Source organism: Nymphalis io, chromosome 15, assembly GCF_905147045.1.
Source record: "Nymphalis io chromosome 15, ilAglIoxx1.1, whole genome shotgun sequence".
NCBI lineage: Eukaryota > Metazoa > Arthropoda > Insecta > Lepidoptera > Nymphalidae > Nymphalis > Nymphalis io.
Window position 1 is genome coordinate 8,770,040 of NC_065902.1, and position 15,257 is coordinate 8,785,296.

The window sequence follows — 15,257 nt, forward strand, 5'->3', positions numbered from 1 at the left end:
TCTTATATACATAAAACTTATATAGATACAAATTCGCCTTAGTCTTGTCGCTGTGATGTCGTTTGAGTAAAATTTTTCATTAAACTCATTCGGAGACTGGAATTAAATTTTGGAGGAAAAAACTCGTGTATGATTATTGAATGTCACTTTAATTTTAGACTTTTGACGTGACTAGTATGAATTTCATGTTCTTGTATATTTATACTTTTTTCTATTCACAAAATATATATGTTACATAGGTACATAACAATTAGTCTAAATATACAAAGTTGCATTTCGTGCAACGGATGTTCTTATCGCTGGAGCAGCTATCCCTACCAGGTAACCTTTGAGCAGAGGACGTATTGCAAAATACATGTAAAGGAAGGAGCAAAATAAATAACATATGTATGTATATATAAATATCATAGTTTTCTCCAACTCACGTTACTGTTATGTCTATAGAACCTTTACTTTCTATATCATGGATTACATTAAGCTTTGCTATGATCTCAGTAATATTAATTGATTACTTGGTTTGTTCCGATGGTTTGTCACGACTAAAGATCGTGTTGCACGGGTGCTAAGATATTTAATAGCGAAGGTTACGTCTTCATCAAATCACGAATACGCATTGAATCGCTTCGATGCTATTAAACTCATTATAAACGTTCTGATTATATTTTAATAGTTTCTATAACGTTTAAAATCTCTTGTCGGTCTACTTTTTTCTATGACTGATTAATTCTTTATTCAAGTAGGCTAGTAAGTGTTATTATTCTGACTATAAATAGTCTATTATAATGCTTCTATTTTATTTAAAGGCAAATTCAGTTGAAATAAAATTCCTAAGAAGGGATGCTGTCAGACAGGCGGTCGGCCGTAAAAATCTACTAAATCCTTTCTATGTATTTTATACACCACACTGACTCCAAATTAATGGGCTGCGAATATTTACGACTAGTATCACTGCCATTTCTTATATTTACTCAACAGGTTATAACCAATTAATATTTCTATTTTCAGCGCGATACTTTAAGGAACTATTTTGTATTTTACTGAAATACACAATTTTTTAACGTATCGTTGGATTTGTACCAAACTTAGTATGAGGCTACCATATGTAAACCAAAAGAGTAATCACATAAAGCATGTTTTATTGAAATTCACGAAGCCGTGTTGGAAAATAGTTTGTTCGAAATACATTTTCAGTGTACAAACAATATCGGATGTACAGAGTTACGAGGCTTCCTCCCTGGAGGGCAATATTTGGTGTATTCATGCACGAATTTACTGACACTCCATAAGCATCAATTTGACGGACGTATTGGGATTTCTTTTTCGTATGTTTGTTTGTATTACGTATAATACTTATGTAAAGATTATTCTAGCGTCTCTCACTCACTTTTAATCTGTGATTGGTGAAACAAAGTCGCTTGATGTAAGGCCGCAGACCCGGAGGTCCTAGGTTCAATTCCCAGGTCGGGCCAGTAAAAAGTTATTGGGTTTTTCTGTCACAAAATTCTCAGTACATGCCCGGAGCCTGGAAATTGTGCAAGTGTGTACACTCCCGTGCCTCAGAAAGCACGTAAAGCCGTTGGTCCTGCGCCTGAACTATTTCCCGTCCGATTATGAGAGTTAGGGAATAGAGAGTGTACCTGTCTGCGCACACACTTGTGCACTATAATATATCCTGCGTAGTTGGCTAATCTACCTTGAGGTTGGCAACCGTGGCCGAAATCGGTCTGGAGGACATTATTATTTACATTTTCACTCACACCTTAAAACTTATCACAGTAATACGGAGTGTTATTGTTTGTGAATAGAATAGAGTAGAATAATTGATAAGTAGGTGGTAACCAATTCTATCAAAGGTTATTTTCTATATCAAACGTAAGCATACAATTTTCAGATCTACCGTCATTGGACGAAATTTGTTTTTGTAGTACCTCCGATGAAAAATTGGTACCGCAAAAAGGGTATCAGGTAATTTAAAAAAAACTATCATTTAAACGCATGCCAGTCATTAACTAGAATCAAATAGACAAAAATGAGGTTTGTTTTCTAAAAAAAAAAAATCAAAACAACAGAGAGATAGTCATTTAATATAGATTTTTTTATAAGAACTGATGCGATGCTGTAACTGATTATTTTATAAATTAAATCTAAGAAATAATTTTGTGTCCTATTCGTACATAACATTACCGACATCTATAAAAAAATTTATTACGATCCGTCCAGCTGTGATATGTGAATGAGTAACGATCATCCAAACACACTTTCGCATTTATAATATTAATGGTGTGGTCAGACAGCGCGAGATGCGACTAGTTTATATGAGTCGTAACTACTGATATGAATGAACACAACACGTCGCCTTGTATAACCCTGGCTTTATGCGACTAGCACATAATGTGTCTTATTGCATGCAGGTTTCCTCGCGATGGTTTCCTTCACTGCCGAGCAGGAAAGATTTATTAGTATAAAAGCGAGCCGAGATCGTCTAGTGGTTAGAACAATAAAGTCTTAACCGATAATTGCGGGTTCAAAGCCTGACAAGTACCGATGAAATTTAATGTGCTTAATTTGTGTAATTTCACAATTTAAATAAAATTAATCGTTATTACCATGCAATTAACACATCCTGTCGTATGCAATAAATGTTATCTATACTCTTTTCAAGGTTCAAAGCCAATAATAACCTTTCTAACCGTTTTATAGTAATTGTTTCCATCCATCAATCCATCCTCATTTAATAAATAATTATTTGAATACTATAAATAATGATAATGTTAATAACAAATATATATTATTAATTAATAATATCTGTGTATTGGTAGGGAAAATTTTCGAATTTATAATATTTTATATTAAGTTTGGCTAGCGTTTTTATTAGTTCTATGTGAACTTTTTCCCTCCGTCGTAAGCGCCGCTGGGCTAGAGATCTGTAACCTGGGAACCCCGTCAAGGTATGTAGGCGACGAAAATAGGCCAACTCATGTCAAGGCGTCGCGGTAGCATGCGCAATCAATCCTGATCCTGTGATACTCCTCATTCAAACTCATTCAAACCCAACCCAGGGTTGTCAATCCGAGACACGATCCCACTGGCTCTTCGATCTGTGCCAAATACGGCCATCGCAGTGGTTTTAGTGGGTAAGAATTCCACATAATCCATATCTCTGCCAGGGGCCTACCTAGGGTGGTATGCCTTCCAGAAGGTTTCAACTGCGTGAAAAAAAGGATTTATAATTTAACTCAAATTGGACCGTCATATAAAACAATATGCACCGTTCACAAATTTCCGACAGTTTACAGATATTTTTATTTATTACAAACTAAATGTCCTCACAATGTTATGGTGACAAATACATAGATAGATATTTAGAGTATCAGTCCAGTAATACTGTATATTGTTTATAAAAACCAGTACAACTCGATGACCGCCTCGAACAACGGTTCAATGCGGACCGTTGCGATAGTCAACGTGTTTATAAATACAGTTGTTCAACATTTTTTTTTTTTCTATAAAATCAACAGCTGATCATGTTTCGAGGAATAAACTGTTGACTTCTTTATGTCAAGACTAGTATCGACTTTGCAAGTATATGATAACGGTTTTATCTTAACACCATTCTAATTTTAGCACAAGTTAGTGCTGAAATTAACTATTAATTAGCAAAAAAAGATCTTAGCATTTTAATACGTAATGCCGATAACAAAAGTATACGAATACCTCTAATATTAAATTCAATCAAAGTTGTACAAAGAATACACAAACACACGCATATGTATATTACAGTAATAAAAAAAAACTATAAAGCAAATATTAAAAAATAAAATCCTAGTTTTTCTGTGAATACGAATAAATATGACCTCGTAAGCTTTTATATATTTGATTTGATAAATTTTATCAACTTTGGTCCGGAACTGCATTTAGTCGTGGATCGTTTTATAGATGCACTTTGTGTTCTCGAGGGAACAAATTTATAGTTCGGCATAAAACGCATCCAATATCCTGCTCCGTGACATAAAACTGATTTGTGCAAATTAAAACATGGCTGTGATTTGTGATTGAATTAATTAAAATATTTAAAAAAAAAACAATCTCATTTTCATGGTTTCGTTGATACAATTAATAGTTATAATTAAAACGGCTATGAATTATACTCATGTTTTAAATTGAAATATAGTAACAGTAACAGTAACAGCCTGTTAATATCCCACTGCTGGGCTAAGGCCTCCTCTCCCTTTTGAGGAGAAGGTTTGGAGCTTATTCCACCACGCTGCTCCAATTCGGGTTGGTAGAATACACATGTGGCAGAATTTCAATGAAATTAGACACATGCTGGTTTCCTCACGATGTTTTCCTTCACCGTTAAGCACGAGATGAATTATAAACACAAATTAAGCACATGAAAATTCAGTGGTGTTGCCCGGGTTTGAACCCACGATCATCGGTTAAGATTCACGCGTTCTTACCACTAGGCCATCTCGGCTTCAATTGAAATATAATAAATAGAACTCACAAATCAACCAAAGAGTACATTTCTTTATATATTTTTAATCAAAAGACACAATATTAAGTATAGTGGTTGTAATTAAAATTATAACGAATTTCTTTAACAATGATTCATTTCAAATTTCCTCAGACATAATACTCCGCTACGAGTAGAATTTAAAAAAAATTACATACGTCGTAAGGATAAATCTATAATTGATAATTCTCATTTTTAGTCCGATGTGGCTTCAGTCTACATTTTTTTTAATATAAGAGGGGCTAACGAGCAAGAGGCTAACTTGAAAGTGACTACTACTACTCATGGACACCTGCAACACCTGAGGGCTAGCAGGTGCGTTGCCGACCTTAAATATATTGTTACGTTTTCTGTAATATAATAAATATTAGGTCCTTACATATGAAATTAGCGTTTTGTCGTACTGACCACATTGATCTGAAATATCTCCTCTTTGGTTAATTTTCAATATATTATTTAATATTTTATATATTCGGATATTATATGAATTACATTTCATGATATGCTTATATATTTATATTATATATATAATAAATATATATGTAAGAATCCGGTGTAGAAGATTCTAGACTATAGTTCAAGTATATGCGCACACTGCACTCTCTATCCCCTCACTATCATAATCCGATGAGACGGCAACCTGACACGACCGGAGAGAGATCAGACATAGTCTATTATATATTACATTACATTATATGTCATATTTTATGAGATGAATTAAGTTAATGTAATAAGAATGAAAGTGCCGCTCCTAGCGGATTGTAAACCGTTGACAGAACTGCTAGCATAATATCTCTAATATTAAATTTAGAAAGTATGTGTTTATTGGTCCGCTTAAATTGCTGAACAGATCTTGAAGAAATTTGACATAGAAGTCGGACTGAATTTAATAATATTTCTATGAAGATTCGAAAATGATGTCATAGGAAAACGAGTATTTGAACTTTATATCTGACGGCGCGTTGATAATTTCAGTAGGAGATTAAATAGTAATCATAGTTTGCTCATTTTTAATGGTCTGATAATTATTGTGATTTTTGTTATAACAAATTGTTTATGACAGTTAGTTATTTGTGATAGAATAATTATTTTAAAAGCGGATAATCCCGAATAGTGTGTCGCTCATGATGATCATTGACGAGTCACCGTCACACGAGGCAGACACTTTCTAACCTATTGGCTCTCAATCTAAATTAATCTACCTAACCGTATTATATTTTGTGTAATTGTACTTTGAAATTAAATAACAGTATACAGAACAAATAAAACGTATCTTTATTTCAGATATTCCGCCATTATCACGCCCACCATGGAGGATAACAGCTAATAAGGTCATTTTAAAGACCCTTCTGATGTTAAGACATATAATATATATTTTCCTAAAGAGTGACGGTATAAAATTGTCGCACCGAATAAAGTTTTCTCGGTGAGCAATAATTTTGTTATATTCAATGATAAGACTGAATGAAAAAAATATGATTTATTATTGTTTTATATGTCTACATATAAAAAACATAGCAAACATCGCTTATCTGTTCGAACAAACGAGTCGTTGAATAAATATTCAAAAGCAAAATTAATTCAAAAATCGTCCTTAATACTATAAACATATATATATATAATTAATTGGCATACTGACTTTATAACTCTAGTCTGCTTTCTACTGCTAAATTCTGGATAGAAAGACCCAATAACTGACAATAGCTTAACGCGGATTTTAAACCCAGAAGTCTTCTGCAACTGAGAAATTTGGTCAGAAAACCCCAATAACTTTTTATTGGCCCGACATGAAGTTTGAATTCAGAACCTCGGGATTTGTGGGCATATGTATAACCCACATGACCAACGAGACTGCCAAGCAATATAAACTAGCCACTACACCAGTTAAGAAGCTTCCAACTAAATATCATCAACGGACATATCGTATCAAACTAAGTTTAAAAGTCATAAAACTATATACCAATATGATGAAATAAACGCCGTCATCCTGTCAAAGGCCGGCAACCTTGTCCGACATCAATCTGTGCTATCGTTTCAAAATCAAATGTATATAAACTAACAAATATTGCTCTGGAAATTGTCCAAACATATGACATATTAAAATATAAAACCTAATGAGTAAACTTTTAAAAAAATATTTATATAACAATTATATTACTAAATATTCTAAACCAATTATGGAAGGTGAGCTAGATAATCGCAATGGTATATCACCTTATGTATAGAGCAGAGCATTTATATTTAAGTGCTGCGAATTATTAAATGTTGAGTGAGCGAGTGTAATTGCAGACATAAGTGTTTCCACACATAAAACCTTCTCTTAACGTCTACTTACGATCGTAATTAGCACACGAGTAGCCTATTCTAATCACAGGAGGAGTAAACACAAATGAGCAAGTTTGACTTTCAATCGACGTGATATCATTGGATGAGATCTTGAATAATTTATGGTATTGTTAGGCATTCGTATAAAAGGCGTTTTAAATGTCGTCGATTTTGGTATCGGAACTTTGAAAGTAAAATAAACTGGATATAAGTAGTTAAGTGGAATTGTGTTGCATTATCAATAAATATATATTATATAATAATATCCTGGGACATTATTCACACACGGCCATCTGATCACAAATCAAGCAGAGCTTGTACTAAGGAAACCAGACAACTGATGTACTACATATACTACTTTTCTTTTGAAAATACATACTTATATAGATAATTACACCCAGACACAGGACAAACAAGACGTATTTATGCACACAAATGTCAGTCCTGGGTGGGAATCGAACCCACAACCTTAAATATATATTAATCAAGAACTGTTTGCACTGTATAATGTAGCATAATCGTATAGGTATCGAGGTCTAAAAACAGACTAGATTACTTATTACCAATGAACACGCTTAATATAAAATGTCTCATCTGCTCCAAAAATAGATCACTTATAATTATTAGTTCAAGTGCTGTGACAAGGAAAATGTTTTTAGTGGCATTTCCTAATAGATAGAAATTCGTACGGAATGGATTTATCGTAAGCGTTCCATTTAATTTATCTCGAAACCAAATCGTCCCCATTAAGTTCAACACTATCGTTAATAACGGTCAAAGTAATGATTCGGGAGTCCAGTTTTGACCCGCGACTCTCGGTCAACTGATTGAAACGTACGCGATAGTCCAACGTTACTCACAATAGCTGAATTAATGGCTGAATGAGATGACATCAATCGGCCTTTATTGAAAATGTTTAATGGTTTTTTCTACGGCATATATTTTTTCATTCCGTTTCCATTAGGACCGGTAATGTGTTTTCTTACGATTTCTATTTACAAAAGCTAGCGCTTCTTACCTTTCTGTTTATCTTGCCGTCACTGAATCTGTGAACAATGGGAAACATTTATCAGAAGAGCATAATAACAATTTATATCATATTTGAACATTTAATTATTATGAAACAGTTGAGATATACATTTCATCTGTAATGTTATATTTTAAGAATCTTGACATTTGTAAGAACAGAATTGTGATTTAAAGAGAAAATTCTGCTATTATTATTTCCACGCGGATACAAGTGTATAATATTTTTTAATTATAATTTGTATATATTTATTATATTATTTCGTCATACTTAAAAAAAAAAAGTATATATTCGAATATTATTTTGTGTCAACTTTCCCTCGGATAATGTTAACTTAATGAAGGACCTTTATACCTCGTTCACCCATACATACCCACATACCTAATCTATCCCTTCATTTTTGGAGAGTCAGTCGAGAAAATCAAATACACGTAATTTAATAACATAAAAGACCCAAGTCCGGCTTAACCCGATCGCTACGATTTCAGGTTGCCGAAAATCATAGAACACTCAAAGGATCTCGCAAAGGCCCTTGACGTACTGAACTCGTTTAGAAACCAGTACTTGAATGGTACGCTCGCGTCGAGTTTAACAGGGCTGTGCTTTACACGTAACCGAAGCAACTGTAATTATTTTCAATTTTTTTATTGTAAATCAATACCGACTAATAAATAAATATTTATTTAGCCCGTTGGCGCAGTTGGCAGTGATCCTGTCTTTCGCTTCGTAGTTGCGGTATGTATTATATATTTAAACATTTATTTATAAATATTACTGTACTGTACCGAACCGACAGTGTGTCACTAAAATAATTTATAATAACCTTTTTAAATTTTAATTTAATATTAGTATTTGAACTCGAGGGAATACAAAGGTGCCGTCTAATTTTAATTTGCTCAGGTCGATTAATCGCCCGAGTGCCAACTTTTGAATTTTTTCTTAATGAATGGCGAATTTGGCAACCCTGACTATCTCAAGGGTGCTCGTCGCCGCTCGTTACAGAGGACGCATTAGTCGCGGCCGACCACGATTCTGCCTTCGATTCCGCGCCTCTAGAAACACTTTCCGCTATCTTCTATTAGCACAGAGTACTAGATACAAAATTGAAAACTATTTTTCAATAACTGTAGCAGTTATTTCAACATTTTTATTTATGACATTTTGAAATGTGCATTAAATTATTTCGATACGAGATTTTTTTAATAGCACGCTGATGAATTAGTTCCAAATATTTTAAAATTGCCTAAATTTTAATATAAAATTGAAGTATTATCGACTTTAATTGTTTTTTTAAAATACTTAAGTTATTTTAAAATAATTCTAAAGATAACAAAATTGATGTTTATTTCTTTGAAACATAAACAGTATTGCTTATAGAAGATGTTTAGCGGGTGATTAGTTAAACAATGCTCTGTCTTCTTCTTTCTAATGTCAAAACATTAATGACAGAAAGACCGGAATTAGTGTTTAACTAAGCAGTCGCTAAGCAACGTTTATAAGAAAAGGCGTGAATATTTTTGATATGCTCTAGAATATTCTACAAAAATTTCTTTATGTATAAAAAAGTCGCAATTTTTTTAATCTCAGTCGACGCCCCGACGCCATCCTTCTTGCCTGAGAGTTTAGACCGTGCCACCATTCTAGTTTCCGAGTCGACGCGCCCCGAAGCACTTATAACCCGCGTCGTATCCGCTATATCCGCCCTTAATAAGGGACTCGACGCCTAATTGAGTTAACATAGGATTAATAACGGTTTAAGGTTGAAATATGTTTACCGGAGGTCGTTTCGAAGGTCTATCTCCTACAAATATAAATATACTATAAAACTCACTGACGCTAATTGAGTAGTCAAGTCAATGTTGGTAATGCGATTACTGTGAAATGCGCGCTATTTCGCTTTTTGAAGTATCCGCTATTACCGTGTTGGATGTGAGGAGTATATATTTTGCTAAACTATTTGAGATAATTACTCTACAAACCATATTAAAAAAGTCGTATTAGTCCGTAAACGTCTCACCACTAGGCAAATACCTGGTCTTTTTTATAGGAGAAAGTTGGGATCTTATTCCACTACGCCGCTCTAATGCGGTTTGGTGGAAACAGATGTGGCAGAATTTAACCCATTACATGCGGTTTTCTTTAACCTTACTCTCAAATTAAACATGTTAAAAGTTAATGCTGCTTAACCGGATTTGAACTCGTGACCTTTAGTTAAGATCCACTTGCTCTATCCACTGAGTAAATAAGGATTATAGTTATTTAATTAATTAACCATCTATGGATTAGTATTTAATTAAATTAATACAGTAACGGTGTATTCTATTTTTTGCGTTTTAACTTATCTACATACTATGTTTCATTAAATCTCAGTAAAAACATTGCAAAGATATCCGAAACAAATTAATGCAAATTCAAGTATCTGAATATAAAGTATTAAATAGAACTTCAAATTCAATATAAAATCTGCCTCGTTCATGCCCCTGGGAGATCGCTCAATTTGTGCGCTATAAAAATTGCAAACCGAAGCGGACGGGTCTAACTTTCGGAATCGGTGATATTTTTTAATTGCTCCGTTTATTAAATTGTACGAACAAAGCTGCCTCTGAAGAAGACGCATTTAAAGTATACAAAATTGAGGTAAGTCTATATACGTCGAAATAACACTTCTGTTCTGCCTGACAAGATAAACCTGACTAACTGTTCCCCTTTTACGCAATTTTTTTTTTTTTATAGAATAGGAAGGCGGACGAGCATATGGGCCACCTGATGGTAAGTGGTCACCAACGCTCTTAGACATTGGCATTGTAAGAAATGTCAACCATCGCTTACATATCCAATGCGCCACCAACCTTGGGAACTAAGATTTTATGTCACTTGTGCCTGTAATTACACTGGCTCACTCACCCTTCAAACCGGAACATAACAATATCAAGTATTGCTGTTTTGCGGTAGAATATCTGATGAGTGGGTGGTACCTACCCAGACGAGCTTGCACAAAGCCCTACCACCAGTCACAAAGCCCTACCACCAGTAAAGTGAATGAAGCAAATAAGGTCTTAATTGTTTTATATTTGTTTTATGATGGTTATGTCATTTTTTAATCATTGTAAATACATAGATACTTAATTGTATATTAAATTTATAATTACTACATAACACATTATTTTGGGATACTACATAACACAGTGGGATATTCACAGGCTGTTACGGTTACGGTTTACATTATTTTGGTGTCTCGTTTCTCCAAACAATCCCAAATCGGACAAAAAAAATGGTAATTTCAGTATTAGGCCGGATTTAGTAATTTTGCATTATCATAGTCACGTCTTGGAAAACACTTAAAGTCTTTGGTCCTCCTCCGGTCGTAACCAATTTCCATCCCATCAGGCTATGAGGGTAATAGCAGACAGGTTTCTGGTGAGATGTGTGCACATACCTTTTGGTGGAATTTTGCTAAATAAAGATATTATAGAAGAACCGTTACCTTTTTATAGGATGGCTTGTTTTCGCCTACCTCTAAGACCACATTTTTCTTGCAGTTCAATCTTGCTTTATACTAAAATTCATCAAATTCAGACAGCGAGAGAAAGAGACAATGATACTTTCGCGTTTATAATATTAGCATAGATTACACTTATATTTAAGTACTATTAAAACAAAACTTTGGTAGGTTAAATTAAAAACGCTTATATTTAGCAATAAGGGAAATCTAAATCGAACTACAAATTGGTCCATGTGAGACTAGATAGAACATGACCTCATAAACCTCAATCTATATTTCATTAAAGCGAATTATTTTTGAAAAAACATCGTCTTATACATAAAATTCTGGAGATTGTACAATTTAACTTTAAGAGGTCGAAGTCAAACGACCAACTGGGAGAACTTTTAAAACATAAAATTAGAAATGATAATTACTATTACAGATAATATAATAATGTTAAGTATTATTAAGATAGAAGTAAGTACTCTGGCTTTAGTGGCTTTGTAATGTGAAAGTATGTTTCTATATAATCATATAGACAATGCTTTTCCCCACATTTAAGCTTTTAATATCTTTGCAGGTACGGGGTAATCTCTTGGGATAATGAATTTTTACATCGCGTCTCCACCTTCATATTGCGAACTTTTTAACCTTTGTTCTTAATATTGATTTTTATATTACGGTACGTATAGTTGCCTAAAATATGATTTGAAAAATAAGTGAAATGAAAATTATATACACACATAATGTATATACTATATTAAATAATGAATGAATTACTATATGAAAATTATATATACTATAATTCTATATCACCGTAGAATTGTAAGTAGTTTTATGTAATAAATTCATAATAAAAATTTTAAAATTTCGATATTTATAGGTACTTAATGTTTCGGTGTAGTTATTTTTATGTTTTTTTTTTTTTTTTTTAAACTAAAGTTATATTAAAAACAATATGCGCTTTTCTCAATTTTTGTTACCTATCGTAACATATATAACGTTATGGAGTTGCTCAGAAAACTTATTCTGTTTGTAGTGAATTTAAAATGGTTAGAATTTTAAAGAAACCACAACTATTTTTATTATATATATATATTATGTATTTATTTATGTATGTATTTATTATAGTATATATATATATATATATGTATATTTATATTATATATAATAGTAGTGTAGTATATATATGTATGTATGTATTATGTATGTAGTAGTGTATGTAGTATATAGGTAAACTGGCTTGTACCCTTCCCATTTATAAATATTATGATCCTCTGCCCAAAGGTTGCCTGGAAGAGATCGCTGCTTAGCGATAAGGCCGCCTGTTGCACCTCATGCAACTTTTTTTTTTTGTTTAAAAATTGTAATTTTTAGTTTTAAGTTTGGGTGCAATAAAGTGTCAATAATAATAATAATAACTATATATTGAAGTATATATTAATATAATTGTATTAATTAGGTAAAAGACCGATAATGATAAGAAGAACACCACCTCTCCTACTATTAGAAGGTTATCGAGTATAACCTATGAAGTTATTTTACTGGGGGTTGGCTGAAATAAATATCTCAGATTAGCTCACGATTCTTCCCATGCCGAGCGCAAGATAAATTGTAGACTTTAGGTTCAGCGGCCCCGAATTTGAACCCGCAACCTTTGAAAAGAATCCACCATTTCTATTGCAAATGAGGATCTTATTTACAAACGAGACCGCTTCGATTCGTTGTATAATGTAATCTTAATAGCAATCGGATCTAGTTGCAATAAAGTTACTGATATATCTAACTTGGCTTATTTTATTACGACTTATTGCAAATAAATTCCAGAGGTCCGATTATAACATAGTTTCTGTTACTCAGAAACTAGTGAATCATTGATAAACGGCAGGTTTATGGTAATTTAATGGAAATTGAATACAAATGAAAATTAACCTTGTTTGTTACATGATATGTGTCAACAAAACGATATCAGCAATTTTTTTACCAATACCACAAAATAACGGCAAACAAGTACAATCGTGTTCCTATTTTTCACTAATTTTACAGAAAACGGATGTACAATTTATCTTATTATATTTATTTATCGGAAATTAAGCGGATACTTTTGATCTTCTAATTCTTATAAACAAAGATTTTATGAAAATAAATAACTAATTAAATATACATAAAAACAAGTAAACAGTTTGTTCGTTTCATCATATAATAAAAAAGAAAAGAATACTTGGAAATTAAAAGTATCATTTTATAAATTAAGATAATCTTAATACTGTAAATTAAAACGTTCAACATGCATATACAAATTCAAAGGCACAATTGTACGAGACACACTATTGTAGCGGGAAGGCCGCGTTAGCTAATTAAAATGCGTGTTCATATTCAACTATGCAGTGTAATGTTCGTAGTGCCAAAATTTTTGGGTCACGTGTTAAACCTGAAGCGTATATTCGTTAGCAACGACTCCCTTGGTATTAATTCTTGAGGATATGACTTTCAGCTCTTGTACTAGCATCCTCTACCGAGCACATTTATTTATATCAATTAAAATTAGTAGGTGCATTTTAATTTTAGCTGGTCTTTTTACTTTTAATTCATATTTGTTTTCAAATCTTGTGGAGTATATGTAGAATATTTCTACAATGAGTCTATATACAAAAAGTAAAGAAAAACAGTTCAAACCCTTTTCTCCTTGTTTTAATCGATTTCGTTTCCTTTTTTTAATTTGGTAACTATGGACGGCCTTCAAAAGTTCCAAATATGTCAATTCAAATAATTTATTTTCAAAAAATTTCAATAATGTTTATGGCCGGGTTTCGGATGTTTGAATAATTAAGTGCACATTTTACACTTCATTGACGCAACACCTTCGTAATTTAAACGTTTATATCTTGGGTCACGCACTTGTATGCACGTATTCGATATGACTCACGGAACAGACAAGCGTAGGATTGTGGTCCGGCTTCTTATGTACAAGGATATACCACTTTTAAATTGAATAGCATTATATTATGAAGATGAAAATAACGCTTATTGTATTAGTTTAACAACAAGAACAAAAAAACGCCCAACAGATAACACCTTTAATTGTGAAGTGCGGAACATATCTCTTCCGCATTTTAGGTATTATAAATAATTCTAGGCTTGCTAATGCGACTAAGGCTTGACTAACTTGCTTAACTAACTCAGCTCCAACATGTTTTGACATTGAACAAATCAACGTTACATTTTATAATGAGAGACATATTTCCAGTCACATAGAGGAGAGTGGGGTAAATATGGATGCTGGTTAGTTGCGACTTTGTCATTTTAGTGTGTAGTCTCAAGGAGACCAGCCTCTATGTAACATGTAGTATGTTACGTAAAGGCGAAACGCACTCTATACTATTGAGTGTTTTTGTTTAAAATTCTGTATGAATTTTGTTATATGTTGTGTTTTAACTTTTATTAAAATTGAAAGCTACAAAAAATTTCTAACCCTTATTTTTGCACGAGCACAACCACGTTAAACGAATCAAAACGAATCTAGATTCGTTGTAGTAAATCCAGATCTTCATAAATAGCCCATTAATTAACTCGGCCCTTGAGTAATAATCAACATTTTTTTGTTGTTTCACGGGTTCCTACAACTTTATATAAATAAAATATTATGAAGGTGTGATGATGAATAATTCCGGCAAAAATTACAATGATTTTGATGTGATATCCAGCATTCTATCTTCAGTGTTCTTACCTGCCTGGTGTTATTGGTTATGTCTTTACCTTCTTTATGAACCTATTTTTTTTTTTTTGTATATTTTTATCGATTACTTTATTCGGTTGATGTTAGTTTTTGTTCATACATCAACGGTTTATATACAATACCCACGGCAGTCGCACTTAATTGTATTCCGAATCACCCCAAGTAGTGT

General features: G+C 32.8%; 1 protein-coding gene across 10 annotated transcripts in view; it reads right to left on the minus strand.

The window, feature by feature from the left end:
* LOC126773790 (putative polypeptide N-acetylgalactosaminyltransferase 9) overlaps positions 1-15,257 on the minus strand; it is a 186,807-nt gene that overhangs the window by 19,728 nt on the left and 151,822 nt on the right. For 8 of the 10 annotated variants that reach the window (XM_050494957.1, XM_050494960.1, XM_050494962.1 and 5 more), the window contains one exon: positions 7,860-7,887. The exons of the other annotated variants lie outside the window; for them this stretch is intronic. The gene's annotated coding sequence lies outside the window, so the exon portion shown is untranslated. The remainder of the gene's footprint in view (positions 1-7,859; positions 7,888-15,257) is intronic. 10 annotated transcript variants of the gene reach the window in all.